We start from the raw sequence: 12,283 nt of genomic DNA, 5'->3' as shown, positions 1-12,283 counted from the left end.
ATACATTAAGAGACCTTTCATCAAGCACCTCTTACCAAGTAAGCAAATAAGTAAGCAAGCAAGCGAGTGAGTAAGCAAGGCAGTGAGGCAGCAAGGCCTCTTACCAAGCACCTCCCACTAAACAAGTAAGTAAGTAAACAAGCAAGCAAGGCCTCTTACCAAGCACCTTCCACTAAGCAAGCAAGCGAGCGAGGCAGCAAGGCAGCAAGGCCTCTCACCAAGTATCTTCCACTAAGCAAGCAAGCGAGCGAGGCAGTAAGGCCTCTCACCAAACACCTTCCACCAAGTAAATAAGTAAATAAGTAAACAAGGCAGAAAGATCTCTTACCAAGCACCTTCTACTAAGTAGATAGATAAGTAAATAAGTAAATAAAATCTCTTACCAAGTATCTCCTCCCCAGGAGCTGATTAACGCAGTAAGTAATAGTAGAATAAATAGTTATATAAGTACTCTTTACTAGGACTAAATTTTATCTAATTAATTTCTATCTATACTAACTAATTAGCCTAATAATTAATTAATTAAAATATAATTTAAAAGTCCTCCCAGAGACAGGATCTAGTTCTTATTTATAAAGCAGGACAGCCTGGACGAGCAGGGCTGGTAGGATCATATCGCTGACCTGCAGGCTGCACACTCCTCCCACATTACCAGTATGGTCTACAGGCACAGGATTATAGAGCAGACCAGGACGACCACCCACCAGCAGTAGATATTCCGCTTCTCCAGTATAAACTAGTATCACTTCCTGTGGTTCTTATAGAATACTATTCCCAATCAGTCTATATAAGCTACTATACTGTAGAAGAGAATAGTACAGAAATAATAAATTATATAATAATAACAGCTATAAACAGCTGATATACTAGTTATTTTATAACAGATATATTAACTTAATTTCTAATTTTATTTATACCAGTAGCTAACTCTACAGGTTATTTAATATAAAAAATGTCACCGGTTTCCTCCGTCCCGAGCTTCCTGGAGACATGTTTCTCTGTCCCGAGCTGCCTATCTTGTCCTGTAACTAAGCTCCGCTCCAGTAATATTTAGTAATTTAATTAAGCTTCTATGATTTTATTATTCTTTTATAGGCCAGAGCCTAATATTAATAATATTATCTTAGTTTATTTCTTTAGTTAATCTGAAAAAAGTAAATCTATTATTCTCTAGAAAATCATATACTCTAATATAGTTAATCTATAGTAGATTAATATATAGTTTATAGTAAAATACAGTAATATTATTAATATTTTTACTTTATTTTCTTATAGTAGAGATATCTGTATATTTATTTATTTATATATCTAGAAAACTAAATATTTTTATTTATTCTACTAATTTTTTTTTTTTGATTTCTAAATATTTTTTCTCTTTTTTTCTATATTTTCCAGTAATTTTTTATTATATTTATATTTATATATCTTTTTCTGTGCTGTTCTAGTTATAAAATATATATTTTTTTTTAATTTTACTGTCTTCTGTCTATATCTATTATATATAAATTATATATTACTTTTTCTATATTTAATATTCCGAAAAATATTATTAATACAGTATATTATTTTTTTTATTTTATTAATATAAAATATCTATCTGTAAATCTTTTTTTTTCTAATAATATTCTTATTTTTACTACTAATATTAAGTCTTGATATTCCTAAGAAGAGTATTATAAGATTCTATTTAAATAATATTATCTAATTTTATACTTTGTCTTATTATAGGAAGAGATATATTATTATTCTATTAAATAGACTTTAAATAAGTATTTTTTTATAGCTGTAATTAAATACTTTAAGACTATAGCTTTTAAAAACTTAGATATTCTGATCTTAGTCTTTATATTAGTATAGTCTTTATTTTTATAAATATTTATATTTTTTTCTTATTCTCTTATTATTTTTAATAAAACTAAGAATAATATACTTCTTAATCTAGTTATTAAATTAATTATATTTTTTAAGTTTCTTATATTACTAATATCTTTACTATATAAAATATTTATTAAATATACTATTTTTAAATATTAGAAAATTTATTTATTTTTTTATATTCTAGTTACTACTTCTTCTGTTATATTTTTCTTATTTATTTTTTTACTAGTAATTAAGATTATTCTAAAAACTATTTTTTTTTCTTCTATTTTATTAATATTTTCTATTTATATAAAACTTTATTTATCTATTTATTCCCTAGTCCAAGCCCTAGTACTTATTATTTTTTATAAAATCTAAATAGATTCTCTATTAGTTTTTAGGTTTTCTAATATTTACTATATTTCTATTATACTCTGATTACCTAAGTCTAGGAAGTTAAAAATAACTTATAAAATATATATTACTAATTTCTATTCTAGAGAGATATAGACTAATATTTTTTTTATTATAGTCTCTGTTATTTTTATAATAAATATATCTTTAATTATAGTTAAATCTACTTTAATACCCCGTGGTTTTACTACTAAATAAAAAAAAGAATTTAAGAATATATTCTCTAATACTTTTTAATAAGTTATCCAGATATTTATTAATAATAGAAAAACTGAGAATAATATAAAAATTAAGTAATTAGTTTTATATTTATATTTGTGTAATAAAGATAATAGACCTCTAGATAATAGTAAAAGTAATCTAGTAGATTCTGGTAATTTAGATAATTTTAAAACTTCTTAATATTTCTGATAATTTTATTATAATAATTTTAGTAATTCTAAAAATAGTTATTAATTTATTGATAATATATAATAATATTTATTAAATATTAGATTTTTCTATTCTAATATATTATTAATCTGGGGCTGTAGGGAACCAGTTAAATATAATAAAAAGATATATTATTAAATAATTTAAGTTTTTTATAAATATCTGAAAATTATCTTTTATTCCTGAGATATTTTAATTATATTTAAAAATATAGATATATTATTCTATAGTAATACTACTACTTAGTAGATATAATAAATTAATAAGATCTAATAAATTAAATTAATAAATTTGAGAAATATCAACTACTGGATTACAGTAATTAAAAATTATTAGAATATCTTAGATAGTTATTTATAGGAGCAGCTTAATAACTATAAATATATAATTTATAATATCTAATATAATTATTTTTTAATAGTATATATCTTTAAGATTACTGGACTCACCTGTATATATAATATTATATTAAAAAAGAATATTATTATATATATATAGAGATACTTGAATCCAGAACTCTAAGAATATATTAAAAAATCTAAAAAATCTATAATTTTTAAATAATTTAGTAATAAGATAAACTTTTATTTTACTATTTAATATAATAAGTATTAAAATAGGATCTTCTAGGATTCTTCTAATCTTAAGATTTGTTTTTACTAAGATTAGAATAAGTATTAATAAGATTTCTGTATTTATTATTATATAAACTTATACTATTTTTTATACTATAACTTCTAGGAATATTAAGATTATTTATATAACTAAGATTATTATAATACTGATAAATACTATAATAATTATAAGAATAATATTTAGGACTCCTGTAATAAAAATTATTCAGATAAATATAAAAATAATTAATATAAGAATTATAGAGATAATTATTTTTATAATTAAAACTAGGCTAATTAGTATAATTAGAATAAAGATTATAATTATTATAAAGATAAGAACTATAATTACTATAATAAAGACTATAAAAAAGAAAATATAAAGCCTATTATATAGATTCTAATAATAAAATTAGTAAATCTAAGTACTCTTATACTTAAAGTAAGATAAATTATAAGTATAATAATATATAGAGTACTTAAATTTATTAGAATAATAAAAATTAGTATATTAATAGTAAAGAATATAATAATAATTATAACTCAGATTATTATAAGTATTAAGATATTATTTATATATTTATATAGTATTCTAACTGTATAATAAATTTTATTTTAAATAATATATTATATATCTATATTATAAATTATAATATAGTATACTATACTAATATTAAGAATCTTCTAGTAATTAAAGCTAAGAATCTATAGTTAATAATATTTATACTAGATAAAATTTTTTAGAATTAGTAATATATTATAATCTAAATAGTTGCTGGGCCCGGTTATAATATAGTTTATCTTAATTTTAGTTATATAATATTTATTATTAATAAATATTAGCTGTAATAATACTTTTTAAATATATTAATAACTCCAGTAATATATCCTATTCTAATTTATAATATATAATAAAAATTTAATAGTATAAAATATACTAAAATTTTATTTCTAGTACCCGCGAAAGTTAATAATAAGCTAATATTAGTTTAATTAAAAGTTAATATATACTTTACTATAGGCCTGAAAGTAAACCTCTTTATAAATTATAATATTTTTAGATTATATAGATTTAGTATTAATTTTAAGGACTGTTTAGTTATAATAATTAAATATTAGAATATAATAATAACTTTAATTATTATACTAAAACTAAATTATTAGTAATTTTAATTAGTAGTAATAAAAAGATATATTATAGTATTAGTATATAGAAGAATTAAACTTTTTATATATTTTATCTAGCTTAAAAAAAACCAGGATTATTTATTTAAGCTTAAGTAATATATTGATATTGTCTTTTTTACCTATATTATTAATATTAATTTTATATATATTATAGTATCTAACCTATTTCTATAACTGATTACTATTACTTAATATACTTATTTTAATAAAGTATTTAAGTTTAATATAACTGGTATCTATTATATTTTTCTAGATATTAAATTATTTCTCTAGATTCTTATTTCTATTTCTCTGGAGATATAAAATAAACTGAGATTTTTAGCTAAATTAGAAAAATAAAAATATCTATATAATAAAGTCTCTATTTATAATATTAATAAGTAGTAAGTTTATCTTAAACAGCTAGTTAAGGCTTTCCTGATTATATAAATAAATTAAGATATTATAGATATTCTTATAGACTATTAGTTTTAGATATTTTTAAAGAAAGATTAGAAAGATAAGTTTTATAAATTAGTAAAAGTATATAAGTTTAGTGTTCTCTACTAGTATAAGATTAATAAAGTACTTAATAATCTTTTTAAGACTAGATATTTTAGTAAAACTAAGAACTTTATACTCTCTGGTATCCTAGTTTTTATTATTACTAAAATAATTACTAATATAGAAGATAATAAGACTTTTAAGTTAAAGTCAGTTATTAATATCTATATTTTTAATATATTTATTATACTGGATATATATCTAGTACTGATATAGACTAATATAATTATAGTAATTTTTAATACTGTTTTTCTTATTATTCTTAATACTGTTAAGATATTCTATTAATAGCTAGTCTATTCAGATAATTAGAAATTTACTGGTATTATTATTTATTAAGATTAGGAATTTCTTAAAGTCTATTTTATAAATTACTTAAATTCTATTTTCTATATCTAATACTAAGTTAAAAACCTTTTTTAAGTTATATAGTATTTTCTCTAAGTATATATAAATAATTTTATCCTCTTTTCCAAAGCTTTTAAAAAGTATATTAAATATTTAAGAATATTTTTTAGTAGATATAAGAAACTTTATATTATATTATTTTTTAAGAAGTTATACTTAGGATTCTCTTTTATAAAACTTCTTAATTAGTATATTAATATATTTAATATAATAATAACTAAAATAAAAGTAGCAGCTATTTCTAAGATTAAGTTTTTTAAGTTCTTAGTAGAGTTAAACTACTTTATTAACTTAATTAATTAGTTTTAAGATTATATTTTTTTTATACTATAATTATCTAGTTATTCTAGTAATATAAGATATTATTTATTAAGTAGCTACTATAAAACTTTAGTAAAACTATTTATAAAAACTATGTAAATTATACTATACTATCTAAATTAATAGATATAGAATATTATACTTTTAAAGCTATTAAAAATATATTCTTAGATAAACTAATTTTTTTTTATTTTAACTATAATAGAATTCTTTATATTAATATTAATATATCTAAATAGTAAGAAACTAGAGTTATATTTTTTTATATTATTTTTAATAACTCTAGTAATAAATTATATACTAAACTTAAAGATTAGAATTTTTTTAAAATCTTACTGTTTTTTACTATTCAGCTAATTATATTTTTTAATAAAAAATTTATATCAGCTAAGGCTAATTACTAGTTAACTAAGTTTAAGATATTAGGTTTAATTTAGGCTGTATAGAAATACTGCTATATAATCTAAACTGTAAAAAAAATAATTATCTATATAGATTATTAAATTATTAAGTTTTTACTAGAATAAGTATCTTTTAATTCTCTAGCCTAGCTAAATCTCTATTTAATCTAAATAGTTTAATTTCTGTAATAGTTTTAACTGTAGGTAATATATAAATTAAATAAATTATATATTATTTTTAATATACTTTTCTGGCTCCTGTCTTTTATAAAAGAAACTATAAATAATACTAATTTTTATTTAGATATACTATAGAATAAACTAGTAATTTTTTTAGTATAGCTAAATCTTAATTTTAAGAAATATATATACCACGCCTATTCTAATAATCTGAAATAGTTAAAAATTATTAATTAAGTTAAGAATAATAAGAAAATATTAGTTATAGTAAAGCTTTCCTTTTATATTAAGAATAAGTTATTTTTTAATAAGTATAATTCTTTATATATGCCCCATATACTGCTCCAGGAAATCTTAATTAATATATATAATATTCTTAATTACTCTAGTATTAACTATACTATTAAAAATCTTAAGGATTTGATATTCTACAGATATAGATTTTAGATAAAATAATATATTATATACTGTATAGAATATATAAAGAAAAATATACTCTAGTATAGATTTTATAAATATTTATAACTAATTTTATCTCTATTAATTCTATTTTATATCCTAACTATAGATATAGTTATAGTATTATTAGATAGGATTTATAATACAGTACTTACTGTTATTTATAAATATATAAAAAAGATTTCTATTATTTTTAATAGGAATAACTAAAATATTTTAAAATAAACTGATACTTTACTAGAGTAACTTATTTTTAATAATTAGAATTTACTAAAGATTCTAATTAGTAACAGGGATTCTAAATTTTTATTTAATATATAGAAAATATTATTTGAGTGTCTGGGTATCTTATAATAGTATATTATTATTAGTTATACCTAAGTTAATGGGTAAAGTAAATATATAAATTAGATAATAGAAATTTTCTTTTAATATATAGTTACTTCTCTATATAATATTATTAACTAGCTTAAATTTCTCCTATAAATATAGATATATCTGAATTTATATAAGAATATATTAATTAATAAGTTATTTTATATATTTATATATAATTTTAAACTCTTTATATTACTAAATCTTGATTTTTCTACTTCTTCTAAAAGTAAAGTTTAATTTTTTTTAGTATAGATAATAGTAGCAGAGACCTGGGATTTGGTATAGATAATTATAAAGAATTAATATAATATTAGATATATAGATATTATTTTTTAAGTTAGTAATTTTATTAAGTTTTATTTATATAAAAAATATAAAATTATAGTTATTTTTTCCTATAAGTTAGATAACTACTTTACTAGATCTTTTAAAATATTAGAAAGAAAGATATCTCTAGTATATAAAATTAAGTTTTCTGAAAATTTATAAGTCTATTTAGTAATTAATATTATTTATCTTAAGTCTTATTTTCCGTGAGGTGATTATATTAATAATATCTATATTTTTAAAAAGAATTTTTTTACTCAGGCCAGGGAGTAACAGGAATTAATTATTAGAGATTTTTATAAAATTAAGATTCTGATTAGTAGAAGAAAAGTCTGAGGTAGATATAAATATTTAGTAAAATAATTTAGATATAATAATATTAATAATATATAGTATAAGAAAAAGAACCTCTAAGATATTAAAAAATTAATAAAAGAATATAATACTAAATATCTATAATAATCTGATAATATTAGGTTGATACTAAAAAGATAAGGTTACTTATCTAAAATATATTTGGTTATATTTTAAGAGTAATATATTTACTTCTGATATTATTTATTATTTTATTTTATTTTTTATACTAATTACTAAAATACTATCTCTTTTCTTTTTTTTTTTTTTTTTTTTTCTATTTTCTTTTCTATTATTACTACTTCTTTTTATTTCTATTTTTTTTATATCTGATATTTTCTTTATATTTTTTTCTATTTTAGAACTCGTCTGGTCTCCTAATATTATATTTTATATATAATATATAATCTAAGAAGATACTGATATTAATATTATATAATAGTAGAAAAATTAATATATAGATAACTAGAGAGTATAATATATTATTAAAATCTTATTAAAGCTATATTTTTTTTATCTACTATTCTCTTTTTCTTTTATATTTTTATTTTTTTTTTTTTAGTAAACTAAAATTATACTGCTTAAGGTTTCTAAGATAAGAATATTTAGAAAAGTAAAGATAAAATAAATAACTGTATTTTTAGATAAGCTGGTAGTAAAGAAAATTAAAATTACTTTAAAATTAATTTTTATTAAGTCTAAATCTATATCCTCTTCTAAAATTATCTTAATTCTAATTTTATAATTAATTGTTAAAGTACTGGATAACAGCTCTATACTTAATATTATAAAATTTAAAGATATTAAAGATATTATTATATCTAGAATAGTTACTAACTTTAAGTTAAAAGTAATTTTATTTAATAATAAGACTATTTCTAATTATAAGATTAAAGATATTATATTTAACTCTACTAAGTTATTATTAGTTATTTAATTTTTATTTTCTAAATTCTACCTGTTTGTTAATTTACTTCTGGAAATCTAATTAATATTATTAATATTATTTATTTATATAATACTAGAATTATCTTATATTTTAGTTAGCTTTAATAAAGATATAGATTATACTAATAGATATTATATATATCTTAACAGCTCTATTATCGTGGTGTATTATTAAATATAAATTAAATAAGATTTATAGAAGTTTATAAATAATAAAAACTATGTTTTTATTAAAAGTAGTTATATATACTATATTCTTAACTTTACAACTAACAAGACTATTAATAAGATTATTCTAGATAAAATATTAAAATATTATAATAATTTTTTAAATAGTTTACAGGTATATATTAAGAGTATAACTAAATAAAGATAAATTATCCTAAACTAGAAGTACTATATAATAAATAAAATTATAGATATTTTATTTACTAATCTATAAATAGAGATAGAAAAGTTTTTTAATAATTTAAAAAATATAGTCTAGCTGGATTCTAGTTAAATCTAATATATTAATAATATTAAAATAAATATAATTCTTTATAATACCTAGAATTTAATTAATTAAATTATTAAATAGTTATAATTTTCTATTTCTAAATACTTAATTTATTATTAATAATTTACTTATCTTAAAGTCTGTTTTACTACTCTTAAAAAAAAGATAAAGATTATTAAGAAATCTAATAATTCTAATAAATATATTTTTTTTTTAATTATAATAGTAATATAGTATCTAACTCTAGTAATTATTTTTTTTTACTAACTAATCTCTGGGTTAACTAGAAAAAATTTATTATTTAGATAAGTAAAAGATATATAAATTAGAAATTTTATAAACTGTATATAAGGAATATAAGTTATATTTATAAAATCTTTAATATTATTTTAATACTTTTTCTAGATTTTATATCCTAAGGCCTTCTTAGCTTATATTTTAAATTTATAAGATTTTTATAAATAGTAATAAAGTACTGGGGCCGGCTAGTTTATACTTTTATAGAATATCTTTAGTTTAAAGATATTTCTATTAACTTTCTTTTCTCTAATAAAGAAGTGAACTTATTGGATAATATTAAGATATAGTTCTTTTATTAAACAGAGAAGAAATTAAATTCAGATATAATAGAGGAATTAGTATAAGTAATAATAAATATAAAAAACTAGAATCTTCTAGAAGTCTTAAAAACCTGTTTTATATATTTATATTAATTATATTTTTTTTATTCTAAGATATTTCTTCTTCTTTTTTTTTTATCTAATTTATTTTTTTTTTTTTTTTTTTTTTTTTTTTTTTTTTTTTTTTTTTTTTTTTTTTTTTTTTTTATCTAATTTATTTTTTTTTTTTTCTTTATTTTATATATTCTTCTGTGTGTTTTTTTTCTTTAGTCAGAGTTTTTTTTTAGTTATATATTATTTTCTTAATATCTGTCTATATCTTTCTATCTTTTCTTAGGGAGGGAAAAATATTACTGGTTTTATCTATTTTAAGCTTTTTAGAGATATATTTCTCTATCCTGAGCTGCTTATCTTATCCTGTAATTAAGTTCTGTTCTGGCAATATTTAGTAATTTAATTAAGCTTCCATGATTTTATCATTCTTCCATGGGCCAGAGCCCAACATAAAAAGCTTTATTATTATTATTTTATTTACTAATAGTAAAAAAAATATATTATTTATACTACTAGTTTTTATTATCCTGAGATATCTAATTATAATAATAATATATTAATTATATTATATACTAATTTATAATAATAGTACCAGCAGCTAAAGATTTTTTATATTATATAAAAAAACTAGTATTCTCTATATAAAATTTTAATTATATTTATAATTTCTAAATCTATATTCTCAGAGAACTTCTAGTTTTTTTTAATTATATATAACAAATATAGTAAATTAGATGTATTATAATTAATAAATATTATATAATTCTTAATTTTAATTATATTTTTAATAATTAAAGTAGCTTAACTAGACTTAGATATTAATTATTTTTTTTATTATTATTTTTTTTTCTAATCTTAAACTAATTCTTCTTTAGTAAATAAACTATATAGTTAATTAGATATATCTATTCTAATATTATATTAATTATATTAATATCTTCTACTATGTCTAGACTCTAATTATAAAAAGAAATTCTAGATAAATAACTAATATTATTATTTTTAAATTTTTATATACTTATATCTAGTATACAGCTACTAGAAAAATTATTATTTATAATTAAATTAATAATTTAATTATATAGTTTATACAGCCCCTCTAGTATAAGATCTTCTAAAATATATAAATTAATTATAATAGAATATTAAAGTACTTTTATATATAAATAAAAATAATAATAATTATTAATATTTTAAATATAAAAATAAATATCTTTAATATTTATACTGTCACGGGCTGGTGCCTGCTATTAGTTATATGAACCACGTGATCTTAATCTACTAATACAGAAATATATCTATAAAAAAACTCTTCTTTTCTAAGCTTTTTATAAATAGTTTATAGTCTAATTAGATTAAATTAAAATTTTATTTTAGTTTTTTATATATAAAAAGCTTTTAATCCTCTTAAATTATAAAACTAAAATTATTAAATAAATATTAGAAAAAATAAATACTAGATAAAAAAAAACTAAATTATTATTAATATTATTTTTAATTTCTTATAAAATATAAATCTAGAAATTAATAAACCCTCTAGTATAGATATAAATATTATTATAATAAATAATATAAATTAAAATAATATAAAATAAAAAGAAAAAATAATATAAATAGTAGAAAATTATATAAAAAAAATAGATTTATTATCTTAAAATAATATTAAAATAATAAACTTCTTTATTATTAATTATTATAATAAATAAAGAATAAATAATATTAATATAATTAATAATTAAATTAGTATTAAAATATCTAAAAATAAAAATAATCTATTAATTAAAAATATATCTATTAGATTTTATATTATTTAATAATAGTTCTAATAACTAGTTAATATAATATATTATAATAAAAAATTAGCTAAGTATAAGTAGAAAAGTTATTAGTTTATTCTAGAATTAATTTATATATATATTTTTTAAATTAAAAAAATTAATATAGAAAAATATGAGAATTTTTATAAAATTATATTAGAATACTAGTAAACTATAGACTTTATTTAATTATTTTAAAAATATTTATAAAAATCTAAATATTAAAAAATATATAATAAAATAATTATGTTAGATATATTAATTAGAAAATATAATTTTTTTAAAATTCTTTTTATAATTAAAAAAGAAGTTTATAGATACTGGTATTCTTAAATAATATAATAAAATTAAAAGTTAGATTCTTTTAGATATATTTAATAAAATTATAATTAAGATCTTAATAAATTATAATATTTTAATTATTAGGGTTTACATTAGGGTTTACATTAGGGTTTACATTAGGGTT

The sequence above is a fragment of the Aspergillus homomorphus genome, assembly GCF_003184865.1.
Source record: "Aspergillus homomorphus CBS 101889 unplaced genomic scaffold BO97scaffold_80, whole genome shotgun sequence".
Taxonomy (NCBI): Eukaryota; Fungi; Ascomycota; class Eurotiomycetes; order Eurotiales; family Aspergillaceae; genus Aspergillus; species Aspergillus homomorphus.
Note: the sequence above shows the minus strand (reverse complement) of the source record.